General features: G+C 37.3%; 1 pseudogene; it reads right to left on the bottom strand.

Moving 5' to 3' along the window:
* Window positions 1-12,582: 12,582 nt before the first annotated feature.
* On the bottom strand, window positions 12,583-13,892 carry LOC125164803 (thioredoxin-like protein 1; annotated as a pseudogene).
* Window positions 13,893-14,196: the final 304 nt, after the last annotated feature.

The following is a 14,196-nucleotide window of genomic DNA, read 5'->3' as shown; positions in this document are numbered from 1 at the left end:
GAGTCCTGTGGGAAAAATAAATACCAGAAACTTCAGAGAGGGGATGCTGGAAATGATTGTTCATGAGCCCCCCTTGGGAACGGCAGGTAGTAGTCTGGCCAAAGAGCCATTACTGCTTAGAATTCTCTGGCTTTCTCTGCTCTAGGAGAATGAATCATCTTTGACATCTTGGGCAAAGGTACAGATTGTAGATATTCCTTCTGGCACTCACTGAAATCACTGTTTCCCATGAGGAAATGGATAGGGTTAGAGACACAGTTCTGGAAGCTACTAAAGTTTAAAGGTCATAACTTCTAAACCTGTTCTGGTCTTCATATTTCTAGATAATGTCCCCCTTCTCCACCAAGGAGAATTTATGGGGCCATCTGAACTTCTTCAGTCTCCTATCACCCAACTGGTCATAAGAGGTCCACCCTAGATCTTCCTTTAGTGTGTGTGTGTGTGTGTGTGTGTGTGTGTGTGTGTGTGTTTTATGGTATTTCTGAAGCAAGCCAGCTGAAAGTGCAACTGTGGAACCTGGAAAAAAATGTGTTTGGTTTTAGCCATACACCCCAGGTACAGCATCTGCCAGAGATAATTTTGACTCTAACAAGAAAACTATGACTGCCACATACTTGATTCTTAACATATACTATATCTTGTGATGATTTTTGTATTTCCACCTTAAATGGACTTTATGAAAAAGCCATTTTGGAGAATGCAATCTTTGAGATTAGTAAGATTTAACTAAATAAATATCAACAGTTAAAACCATTTTTGATCAAAATCCATTCAAATAAATTCACACATAGGGGATGTAGTAAGCCTCTTCTTGACAATTCTGGTAATAGTTATGCCCATATATTTCTGAACTATGCTCTAAAAATTGACTTTGCATAACCATTGGGAGGCTAAGGGGGAATTTTGCATATGATTCCTGTGAGCATTTAAGTCTTTAATTATTCTGCCTATTACCTCATTGTGAAGTAGTCTACTTTTATTCCTTGATATCCTTAAAGTCCTTGCATGTAGATGGCCGTCCACTCTCTAATTAGTTGCTTTTAATCTGTGAAGGGTTGGGATAAGATATGACCAAAGTTGTTCAGATTGTATGTAAACTAAGAATAACTGGGTTCTGAGTGAAAATCTGAGAAGGTATCCAAGACACAAAATATATCTGTTTAAGTGCTTAATATTTGGCATTTCATTTGGTTATTTTTTTCTTGTTTGTTCTTAGCAAACAAGCAATTTTATCTACCCAGATAAGAAAATTTCCAGGAACTGTAAAGTATCACTGAATTGGATTATTCTACTTGTATTTGATTTTTATGTATATTTTTCTAATCTACCATTTATGTTTAGATCCCTAGAGCTGGAAGGGTTTTTTTCTTGCATCTTTGATAGTTTATTCCCAGTAGTTGAACTCCTAATAAGCTCTATAAGTTTAGTGAATATGTGAAAATAAAATAAAATAAAAACAAAAAATCTCTGAGTTCCATCCGTAGAAAATAAAGCTTTGTTTTAAACATTCATGATGCAGGATGACTACTTAAATGCTATCATAGTGATTAGTCAGCAGTGTGTGTGTTCAGAAGTAAACTCGTCTGAGTTTCATTCTTGTCTCAGGCAGAAGTGAAAATGTCTTGTACCAATGGTGAGTCAGCCTGACTTATCCCTCTTCCCTCAGCCCGCACACTCACATATGAGCAGGTGCTGATTAAGTCATTTTCTAAAGTTTTGAAAGAATAAAATCAATTACTAATTTGTCAAATTGAGATGATGAATTGCAACTCGGTTTTATAAGTCGTTTGCTAATTGCCCACCTAACATTCAACTTCAAACCATTTTTGAGAAAGTTTTGTCATCTACTGAAAGCAAATTTCAAATGTGCCTTTCTTTAATGCTGAAGCTCTAAGCTCTAAAATCTAATGTAAAATGTCTAGGTCTCTTCATTTCCTTTTTCTTCTAAGACAAACAAGTTGTCTTAGCTGATCTCTTCCTCCTTAGATTGTGTTTCCTTATCCCCTTAAACAGTCAGGAGGAGAGTGAGAAATTCAGTTCATCTTGTGAGCCAGAAATTTATACATGCATAATAAAACAATAACTTACATTTTTTTCAAAGCAGACTTTATCCTTTAAATTGTTACCATGAGTTTTCAGAAAAACAATGACTAGATGGAAGCCAGAATTTTTACTTCTTTGACTTGTTGATTCATCTGCCTCCATGACGAGGCCAAATATCTGACCCAAATATTCCTTCATTTTCATCACCCAGGGAATTTTAGAGCAAGAAGTAAACTAATGATGGAGATCATAGCATGGAGAAACCCATAAAAATTCAAGTTCCCTGTGGAACATCCACACCTGAAGTTATATGGCTGTATACAGGGACACTAAATGTTGAGGTGTAATATGATTCTTTAACCTGCCTCTAACAAGAATTCTGCAGCCTCTTTCTTGGGCTTTCTTCATGCTCACCTGTGTTTAGAAACATGTAGAGATGCTGGGGCACCTGGGTGGCTCAGTCGGTTAAGCATCTGACTCTTGGTTTTAACTCAGGTCATGATGTCACAGTTTGAGCATGCAGCCAGCCCCACATTGGGCTCCATGCTGATGGTGCAGAGCCTGCTTGGGATTCTCTCTCTCCCTCTCTCTCTCTCTGCTCCTTCCCCAATCACTCTCTCTGTCTCTCTCTCAAAAATAAATAAACAAACTTAAAAAAAAGAAAAGAAACATGTAGAGATGCTGTATTGAATAAGTCAGAGGAGTTAAAACAACTCCTATGAGAAAGAGAGACAGCCCCTGGGGAAGAATAAAATACATTTGGAGGGACGAGAAAAGAACAAGGTAGGGAAGATTTTTAAAAATCCATGCAGATTGTGTTTAGGGAGAGAAAAAGAATAAGAATGAACAGATTGACATGTAACTTTTATTCTGTGTGACTTTTTTTTTAGAGTAAGATAGTGAAGGAGAGTGTTAGAAATTTTATTTGTATTATAAATATAAACATTATTGTCTTTTGGAAACTTACTGCCATTCAGACTTCCTTAGAATTGGTTGCAAACAGGAGAATGGTGTGATATTTAAAGCACAGGCTCTGAAACCAGATTGTCTTGTATAAACCCTGGTTCTCCTATTCTGTCTAAACTTGAGCAAGTTTCTTAACCTCGCTTCCTCAGTCAGTGCATCTGTAGAATAGAGGTAATAATAGTATGCACCATATAAGGTTTGAGTAATACATGAGCTAATATATGAAATATATGAAATATAGAGTACCCCTTGGTGTGTGTGTGTATGTGTGTGTGTGTGTGTGTTTAGAGATCAAAACAATATTAGTTTTTTAAAAATATATAAATTTGCATTTATATGTATATTTTTAAATCCGATACTGTGTGAAATGGATAGTTAGGTAGAATCAAGTCTCATATAAGTTATAAATAATGCCAAAATATATTCTTTAGAATACTTAAAAGCTACTGAAATAGTTATCTATTGGATTTTTTTCTTTATCAATACAACTCCAGAAATACTTTTTAAACCAACTTTCTTAGAAAAAAACAAAACAAAACAAAAAACCAAAAGATCTTTTAAATCCCAGTTATTCACGATATTCACTTATTTGAAAGTCACTGTAACCATGGCCCAAACTGGTGAATTTCTATGTGAAGTGTTAGCAATTCAACCTCACTGACACATTAAAATGAAAGGGCTCCAAGTACCACTGAGCTTCTTATTTTTTAGTGAGAAATTGGAGACCAAAGAGATAAGAGACTTGTACAAGTTCAAATAGCTAACTTGTCAGAACAGCATGTGACAATTGACTCTGGAGATAGGCCAAGAAACTAGACTCACAGGACAAAAATTAGGAATCTAGAGGGTCCTTAGATTAAGCAAACACTCAAAAATTCAGGAATACTCAAGAGAATAGGGAGAAACAATGAAAAAAATCCAAATAGAAACCATAGGGACATGAGTGACAAGGGGAACTTGAAATTGGTGCAGCTGTGACTCAGCTAGGAAGCTCTTAAGGTGGTCAAAGTGAGTGAGGTATTGTCCACAGAAAGGACCAGTCCTGACAAGGTAGGCACTACAGGGAAATGGGAAGGGGTGCGAGGTAGGATGGGTGGCTGAGTAGCTGAACAAGGGCCTGAAACTGTAGGTATTTTTCTGGGAAATTCTTGGTGATAAATCAATATTTGGAAACTTTGAGGAAAACTGTGTTGCATGAACACTATTATTCACACTGAACCAGTTCCTTCTCTTACCTACTTATCACACAACAAATGTAACCACTTGTTTACCCATTTGAATGTAATCTAGATTATCAGGGACAAAATAATAACTTCCTTCTAATAGAGGTCCATGTGAGAAGAGAGGTGTTAATTCAAATGCAGCATATTAGAATAGAGTAGGCTAAATTTATTATTTTTACAGACAGTGCTTATCAGAAGTCATAAGACTCAAGAGACATAACAGAATCTCTAAAGCTCTAATACATGCCCAAATAAGAGCAGTAAAACTCTTATTCTTTGTTGGGTCTTTAGAGATGATGAACTCTTGAACTCTCAAAACTTATTTTTGACAAGAATTTTTAACTGATGCTCAGATCACCCTAGAGTGCAATGGGAAAGAGAAAAACCACAAGAGCTTTCCTTTTCTCATGAGGCACATGATGTACACTTCAGGCTACCACAGGGCAGTGGGCTATCACTAAACACTCAAGACTCGGATGAGAATTGTACTAACCTTTCCAATTTTAGTGGACCTTAATGGGCTATTTGCACAATAATTTACTGCTGAAGATAATTCACAGCCCACACAATTCTACTTAAAGCCCATCCTTCAGTGTCTGAAGAATTATGACTTTGTTCTTTAGCTTTAATTAGCTGGCAAGGCAGGAAGGTTAATGACATTGGTGCACATTATTTGCAGCTATAACTATTTTGTTCTGACAGAAGATGTACAGAAAGAAAATTCATCCTATCTCAGTGAAAACACTTAGCCCAAAGCATGGAGGAGATGTTCTCTAAGTGTTAGATAGGTTGGAGATTGGATTAAAATACTTAATGAAATTATGCATCCTTAATCTTTTGTTGTGGTTTTCTGAGAGACGGTGATAAATTTGTCTAACCCTTTAAAATTGTAACCATAACAGTAATAACTCCAGTTTTCTGATCCATGAGTAGCAAGTTTATGCATATACCTGGACTTAATGTGACTGTATGCAGGGATGGAGAATTTGAATATTCCCCACTCTCGCATGCCAGGTACAGCCTGACACAAGGTCCCTACTCTGGCATTCTCTAGTTGGCACTGCTTAGGACAAGACCTAGGGACATTTATATTCTTCTCAAAGGGCTTGTCCTATAAATTGCCTATTTCTATGAAAAAGAGACTGGAAAATGTCAGAATCTACAGCAATGGAAAAGAATGCAGAAAATGGCAAAGAAAACCTTCTCTCTCTTTGACCTTGGAGAGAGTGTGTACTCCAAATATAAAGAAGAAATAAGTACTGAACACCACTAAATATGTTTTTATTTAGCATCCTGGAATTGTTGCCTAAAATATGGCCAAATTCTGGAGGCTTACTGAATCTTTTTTGCAACTGTTTTTGGTAGTAAGTATGTAGTTATGCGAACTATGTCAAAATTGCTATACTTCCTTGCGAAAGGGATAACATTACTTTTTTGACTTCTTCAATCTTTAATCCTTAGCAAGTACCTGTTAACATAGTCATACCCAATGTATGTATGTGTGTGTGCACATACATAAATATAAATATAAATACAAATAGTAGCTGATTTATTTATTTACAACATTCAGATTAGAGAACTGATGTAGTACTTTACATTTTACAAAGTGCTTTTCATGCATACTTAAATTTATGCTTCATTGGAAAACTGCTATAGAGCACACCTATTCCCTGAAACCTCAAGAGACCCAATGACACAGTAAGAAATAGAACGTACAGGTACTTAACTACAGCTTAGCAAGAATTTCCTTATTGGAAATAGGGTGGATGCTTGAATAATGAAGTTACACACCTCCATCATCCACATCCATCCCCACCATCTTCGGTTCAAGTACATCTTGAAGTTTACATCTGCAGTGTACGCAAACTACAGCTGGGAATCCTCTGAACTGACAGATTTTCAATCTACCTGATGAGCCCACCAAACTTTGGGCAGGTTTTTGGTAGGAATAAGGGGAGATGACAGAGAGCATGCCCACTCATTTGTAGCTTTGATCTGGTATATATCTTTGATTATATGTTTTTGGTTTGGTTGTAAACCAAAGAGGAAATGACCCTGTATCTGAGTGATCATTCCACCCAGTCCTCAAACCTAAATTAGCTTTTGTGGTCTGTTCTGGTTCAAATGCCCAAAGTATTCTAATGTGAATGGTTTCTGTTTTGACTTAACTTACAAAACTACTTCTTTATGGCATCTTTAGGTAAACAAAGTTTTATTTTGTGTATTTGATGGAGAGAGTTCTTGAATTATTATTATTGAGGATTTATGGAACATCTCTTACAACCAAGTCAATTCCTGTGAAGAATTTTCTGTGAAGAAGAGAATTTTCTGTGAAGAAGATTTCTGTGAATTTTCTGTGAAGAAGATTTCAATTTTCTGTGAAGAAGAGAAATGAGGAATGTAGCTGTTATGGGCTGAATTTGGCCCCTCATCTCCAGAATTCATATATTAAGGTCCTAACTGAGCCCCAATACCTCAGAATGTGATTATGGTTTGGAAATAAGATCTTTGCAGAGGTAAATAAGTTAAAATGAGATCACTAGAGTGGGCTCTAATCCAATATGACTGGTGTTCTTATGAGATTTGGACATAGAAGATTTGAACATAGACACATACAGAGGGAAGACGATGTGAAAACATCCATCTACAAGGACATAAAGAGGCCTAGAACAGATCCTCCTTTCATGACCCTCAGAAGAAGCCAACCCTCTGATACCCTAATCTTGAACTTCTAGCTTTCAGAACTGTGAGAAAATAAATTTCTGTTGTTAAAGCCACCCATTCTGTGGCTTTAGCAACCTTAGCAAGGTTTAGTTATAGCAACCTTAGCAAGTAATACCACTTCACATATGATTCTAATTCACTAAGATCTTGCATTTATTTCTATATCCATGGATATGAGATGAAAAGAAATAAATTTAGGCTACTTAGCATTTTAAATACACATATAATGAAACAGCTTCCATTTTTAATAGCATCCTTCTGCTACTGGAGAGGAGTGGGGGAGTTTGTTTTGTTTTGTTTTCTGTTACCAATCAGAAGATGATTTCCAGAATGATTTTATTTTTACATGCAAAACATACTTAACACAATTTTTGGACCACATAATTCAGTAAGCACTGTTCCCTTTCTGCTCTGTTTCTCTACTACATGGTTTTCCAAAACGTCAATACATAGGTAGAACCTGGGAAGAATCAACCAGCTAATATAATTTATCTTGAAGCTTTTGTTAATTTTACCTTTCAGTGACCCTGTCCATCATTTTGGTAAGCTCTGTCCAAATTACTAATGCTCTTAGATTTAGTTACGAAGGTATGGCTCTGGCTACTGAGATATTGTCAGTTCCAAGTCACATTGTTCTCGACCTTTCACTTGTCTGCCAAAAGTTACATGTCCTAGTGCCCATTTTTTCAGGGGTATCTTATGGGGTAAATTTGCTATCCTATAAAATGTATGTTTGCTTCTGCATGTTTATTTCTTCATTCCGTAGATAATTATAACTTAATGCATATTGTAATTTTCATGTAATACAAAAAAAAAGATTCCTTATTCTAGTTCTATCCATAATGGCAAAAAAAGGATATTTTGGAATTAATGGACTTTTTGTTAGTTATAATATCACATTCATATTTGGTTAAAAGTTTTCTGAATACCCATTATGTATTAGACATAGAATTTTAATACCCATATCATATATGTATTACAATCCCTATTTTACAAGAGGGTAGAAAAAGGTTTAAAGGGAGGTAGTAATCTGTCCTAAACCACAGAGTTGATAATCAGTGAAATTGATATTCAAACCCAAATTCTGACCAGGTTTTATTATTATTATTATTGTTGTTGTTGTTGTTGTTAATTTGCTGCGGTTTCCCATTTTGATATCCCAATGTGTTTATCAATGTTAATAGAAACTAACCAGGAGAAAGAATGGAGAAAATATTAAAACCAAGTATCAATTTTCTTTTCTATATTCCATCCCCTGTTCTGTCCTTGAATCTCTGGGGAGAAACACAAAAACTGGTTTGAAGCCTAAGAATAGGCAATAATATTTTGGCAAGAAATAGCAGGCATCAGAAGGCTCTAGTTGTAAACAGGAGGTCCTGGGTGCTTCCACAGGATAAATGCTGTTTAAAGTACACATCAATGTAATATCTGGACAGCATTCTAAAAACAGAGCCACCTATTTAAACTCCCTCAGTCAAACAAATATTTCATCTCAACACTTTGCTTACTTGAAAGAATATGCAAACTTACTTGAAGAGGCTACATGTTCTAAAAAATAAAAGAAAACATGTACACAGAATTTCCCTTTGAGCACATCATTGATTTTTCTAGATGTCATCCTGAAGGAAGCAAAAATTATTACAACTCACGGGCAAAAGCATACTTGACAAATGTTAAGCTTCTGGTTTGAGGTTGGGAAAACTCTATCTTACCACATCTGAACTGCATAAAAGGACAAGTCAGCAAGACTAACCTGTTTTTTTACTTATTTTTTATGCTTATTTATTTATTTTGAGAGACAGAGAGAGAGAAAGCATGAATGGGGAGGGGCAGAGAGACAGGGAGAGAGAGAATCCCAAGCAGGCTCCATGTTTTCAGCACAGAGCCTGAGGCGGGGCTTGATGTCACAAACTGTGAGATCATGACCTAAGCTGAAATCAAAAGTCAAATGCCCAACTGACTGAGTCACCCAGGCACCCCCAAAATTACCTTTTTTTTTTTTAAATTTTTTTTTTTCAACATTTTTAATTTATTTTTGGGACAGAGAGAGGCAGAGCATGAACGGGGGAGGGGCAGAGAGAGAGGGAGACACAGGATCGGAAACAGGCTCCAGGCTCTGAGCCATCAGCCCAGAGCCTGACGCGGGGCTCGAACTCACGGACCGCGAGATCGTGACCTGGCTGAAGTCGGACGCTTAACCGACTGCGCCACCCAGGCGCCCCCAAAATTACCTTTAAAAATACACACACACACACACATACACACACACACACATCCTTTCAGAGATTTCTAATTAGATATATTTTTCCTAGAAGAGGTTTATATATATATAATGTATAAGTACCAGCTAATCTAGGAAAGAGCAGGATAAAAAAAATGGGTGTTCTGGTTTAGGCTTAGTAGCTGTATGCCTGGGACATCAGAGTGATCATCTATATTTTCAGTGGGACTGACAAAATAACCAATTTTAAGAATGTTTCTAGCAATAAAACCATTTTTTTAAGTTTTTATTTTTATTTATTTTGAGAGAGAGAGAGGGTAAGGGGCAGAGAGAGAGGAAGAGAGGGAGAATCTCAGGCAGGCTCCACACTGTCAGCACAGAGCCCCACATAGGGGTCAAACTCATGAACTCTGAGATCATGTCCTGAGCCAAAACCAAGAGTCAGATCTTAACCAACTAAGCCACCCAGATACCCCAGTAAAACCATTTTAATACCCCAGAAAACCTACATGGATTTCTATAAATATATAAAATGTGTATGATAACATACAATATATATCTTTTTAAATTTCATATATATATATATATATATATATATATATATATATATTCATTTTATATACATGCAGAGTTGCTTTGTCTGAGCTGAACTGCAGGTGTGAGGCCTGGTTGCTTCACTGTCTTCTCATGCTTCCAAGAGATTATTGATGACCACAGTTTGGAAACCTCTCAACCTTGATCATTCCTTGATGTCTTCTAGGTATGGAAATTACCTTTGCATTCCTCAAATATGTAGCCAGCCAGTATATTAGCAAATAAATGAACTTTAGTAAGAAGACCACTGCATACATCAGACATGGCAAGAACATTTAATTCCAGGGATAATTCTTTCTAATCAATGGGTTAAGAATAATGAGAATGCTATGACAAATTTATTGTATTCTGCTATGCATCTACGAGTTGAAGTTGTACACATCTGTGTACACATTTGCAATTCCCAGCATAGTCACTTGTATACATTATATTCAAAAACTCCCATGAATAGAAAAATGTGGTGATAGTAATATTGCAAAATAATAACTGAATGTTTTTCTCTTCTGTTTTTTTTTTAACATTTATTCATTTTCGAGAAACAGAGTATGAGTGGGAGAGAAGCAGAGAGAGAGGGAGACACAGAATCTGAAGCAGGCTCCAGACTGAGCTGTCAGCACAGAGCCCAATGCAGGGCTTGAACCCACGGACCATGACCTGAGCTGAAGTCAGACACTTAACTTACTGAGCCACCCAGGTGCCCATTTTGTCTTCTGTTCTATCAGCAAAAGTATATCTATGAAAACTCATGACTTTGGATGAATAAGTTCTAATTGTTCTGTTTTTTCCTGGAAGGACAGCATAGTTTAAAGAAGTCTGATAAATGGTATGAGAAAGGAGTCCAGTGTTAGAGACCAAAGGGATGCAGCCAGAAGAAAAACAAATGTGGGCTCTAGAGCATCAACTATGTAACTCAGTCACAGCACCGGATAATTCATTGATGACTGCACCTCTCTTGGGGAAAGTATTTTCAATGATATCCCTTGAAAGAGACAAGAAATCCTTACAGAAAGATGACAAACCTGGATTGAAATTCCAACTTGGTTATTTGTTACAAATGTACTGTGATTCTCAATTTCTTTATAATAAAATGATGAGTGTATCAACTATCTAGTTGGATTGTTGAGAGTATCAAAAATAATGCAAGAAAAATGCTTGCCACATGGTAGGTGAATGGTAGCCAACATCATTGGTCTTACTTTACACGGTCTTGGAAAATGCTGAAATCTATTTCAATTGATAAATGGTAAATTTGAAAACGAGAGTGAATGGAGGTAAGCATTTCTTGTGTAATATTCATTGCCTATTGAATCCATTCCTTATGTTAGCACTTACAACTCTGCCCCCCACCCCCCGTCCCTCTTACCTTCACTGATCTAAACCTCCCCATTCCCAGATATGAAAGATTTGGGGAAAAGGAGGGCCTAAAAAACAAAAGAAAACATTATTTTTCTCTCAAAATAAGCCAGGTCCTGTGAAGTAAACTGCTGAGAAATATCGACTTTATGCTCTATCTTATTTCTTACACCATGCTTTAAAAAGTAATAAATTGTTTATTGTGAAATTTGTTTCTTGGATGAAAGAGAACGATCTCTGCTCTCAGCGTGCATAAATTTAGGATTGGGAACTACATGCGAAATCTTTAATGTTCTTGTGAAATAGCTCATCACCACACTTGACAATTAAAAAGTTACCTCAGATTGGGGGATGGGTGGGAAGGCAATACAATCATTGTCATGAGTTATCAGTGCTACTTAGATAGTTCTTTATCAGTCCCACATTTAGATAACTGATTTGAGTCAAATTTCCCAGATGTGCAATTTAGAGTCATTCCTGAAATCTCATATGGAGTGAGGGGAGGGGGCTAGACATTTTAGAAAAAAATAAAACTGAAACTGAGCTGAGAAATGTAGGGTACTCTCAAGCTTGTAGAATCATGTCCTTCCCCAAAGAAGTGCTTCTGGTCCCCCAGGATGTATCCCCATAGAAATCCTTGGGCTCACTTCATACATCATAGGACCCCCTGGAAGGAGATCTGAGTAGATGCTCTTTTGGGCATCCTGTTTCTGATTAAGAACATTCGTCTGATTCCTTACTCTTTTGATTACATTCTATCTCCTACAAATTCCACCTTTCTGCTCAGAATATCAGTGGAAAACTGGGAAGAGTCTCTTAGAATGTATAAATCCATAGTTCAGAAATATCCTTTCACATGGGATTTTCATGCATTTTCCATTGTCCCTCAAATGTATGAAGGGGCAGTACTCATGGCTATCAGTGTGGACACGATGTCCCAGAATGTGTGGGTCCAGCCACTGCTGGAAGATACCATAGCTGTGTATTTTTGTGCCCTCATTTCACACAGAACATCAACCCATTTCCAGCTGCTTAGAAGAAACTGTTACCACCACTCATCACTGCCTACTTCTTTGTTATCAGTCACCTAAACTGGAATTTCAGAGAAATCTTCCAAAAAAAAAAAATACTGCAAAATTGTTCTCCAATAAAAGTTTTCTATTGACTATCCAGAAACTGGATGGTTTCATCAGTTCTGCTAAGGGTCTCACCATCTCTCCGATTTTGAAAACTCTTTCCTAAAAAGAGGGGTGTTGGGAAACAATGCAAATTAGCCAATCAATCTTAAACTTGGGAGGTTAGCTATTGCTTTTTTTTAAGGTTAGAAAAAGTAGTGGCTTTTATTTACCATTGCATTTATCAAGATTACAATAAAAACACTAGTGATACCATCTGAAAAAAAAACAATGATTTGTTGGTAATTGCAATGAATGGAATATTGACAGTCTCTGAGGACAATCAAGAAATTATCCAGGAGCTATAGACCTGATAGCAATATGGTCTTCGGGTGTCTTTTGTGGCTTTTATTTTTCCAACTACTGGCTTAAAGTCATTCATATTTGTTGCCTGGATTCCAGTACCAATAAATGTAAGATATGGAATGACTGTTTCTTTATCTTGATTGTACTGAACAACTACAGCTACATTGTGAAGATTAATAATAATGCAGTAGGACAATGCTATCATCTTTAATATTATCCTCTGTTAGTTCCAGAGCTTGAGTTGATCACTTCTTTCTGCTTCTTCAAAATCCATAGATTGAAGTAGATTGATAAAAACTTTTACATATTGGGGCACCAGAGTGGCTCAGTTGGTTAAGCTTCCATCTTCGGCTTAGGTCCAGATCTAGCAGTTTGTGAGTTCAAGCCCCGCGTCGGGCTCTGTGCTGACAGCTCAGAGCCTGGAGCCTGCTTTGGATTCTGTGTCTCCCTCTCATTCTCTCCCTCTCCCCCACTTGTGCTCTCTCTCTCTCTCTCTCTCTCTCTCAGAAATAATAAATGAATAAACTTTAAAAATTAAAAAAATTTTTTTGCATATTTAAGACCCTGACCAATACAAGCCCCTTGCAATTTCACTGAATAGAGTTTAACAAGTTGCTTAAATGCTACAGTAATAAGTAGCTGTTCTTCACAATCAGATTCCAAGAAGGTCATGCCTTTTCAGAAACAGTTGTCCAACTCATACTCTTTGCTTTCATTAAGGCATGTGCAGCATATTAGAAGGCATTAAATCTATATAGCCTTTTGAAAGATCTGTGTCCTGTTTTTCTAAGTACTGCTTGATTTTTTTTTTCTTCTAATCCCACAGCATCACCTCCTTGATATTGGTCAATTCTCCTTTTGTTTTGAAAACACAGAAACGTTGGTGTTGCTGATATATTGCATTTGCAGCTGTTCCCTGACATTGATGCACATCGACTTCCAAGAAAACTGCTTGCGTATACTTGTTAACTCCTAGAACTGAATGCTGCACCCTCACATGGTGAACCTGACCGGGGTGAGTCTGGAACCTGTGCCATGCAGTTCAGGCTGGAAATCTGGGTAGCTGCCCACTGGCTCCTCTGAAATATTTCCCAGAGAGCTCAGCAGGGCAGCTACCAAAAGCTGAAGACCCAGGAGAGGGAACAGGCTCTGGAAGGCTGAGACCTGTACAGAAGACGTGATGACCGAGGAGTCTTTCTCTGGACTCAATGCAGTCTGCCAGGGAGCAGAACTACCAAGAGGGTGGGCATGGGAGAGGACAGGGAAAGGGGAGGGAAAGAAAGGCATGTAGCCAGGGTTTACTCAGGATACGGCAAGAGTGTGGTAGGCAGAATAATGGTCCCCCAAAGATGGCCCCATCCTAATCCTTGAAACCTGTGGATATGGCACCTTACATAGAAAGAGACATTGTATGGGAATGCAAGCTGGTGCAGCCACACTGGAAAACAGTATGGAGGTTCCTCAAAAAACTAAAAATAGAACTACCCTATGACCCAGCAATTGCACTACAAGGCATTTGTCCACAGGATACAGGTGTGCTGTTTCAAAGGGACACATGCACCCCAATGTTTATAGCATCACTATCAACAAT

The sequence above is a fragment of the Prionailurus viverrinus genome, chromosome A1 (genome assembly GCF_022837055.1).
Source record: "Prionailurus viverrinus isolate Anna chromosome A1, UM_Priviv_1.0, whole genome shotgun sequence".
Lineage (NCBI taxonomy): Eukaryota > Metazoa > Chordata > Mammalia > Carnivora > Felidae > Prionailurus > Prionailurus viverrinus.
This window is presented reverse-complemented; position numbering and strand designations above follow the sequence as displayed.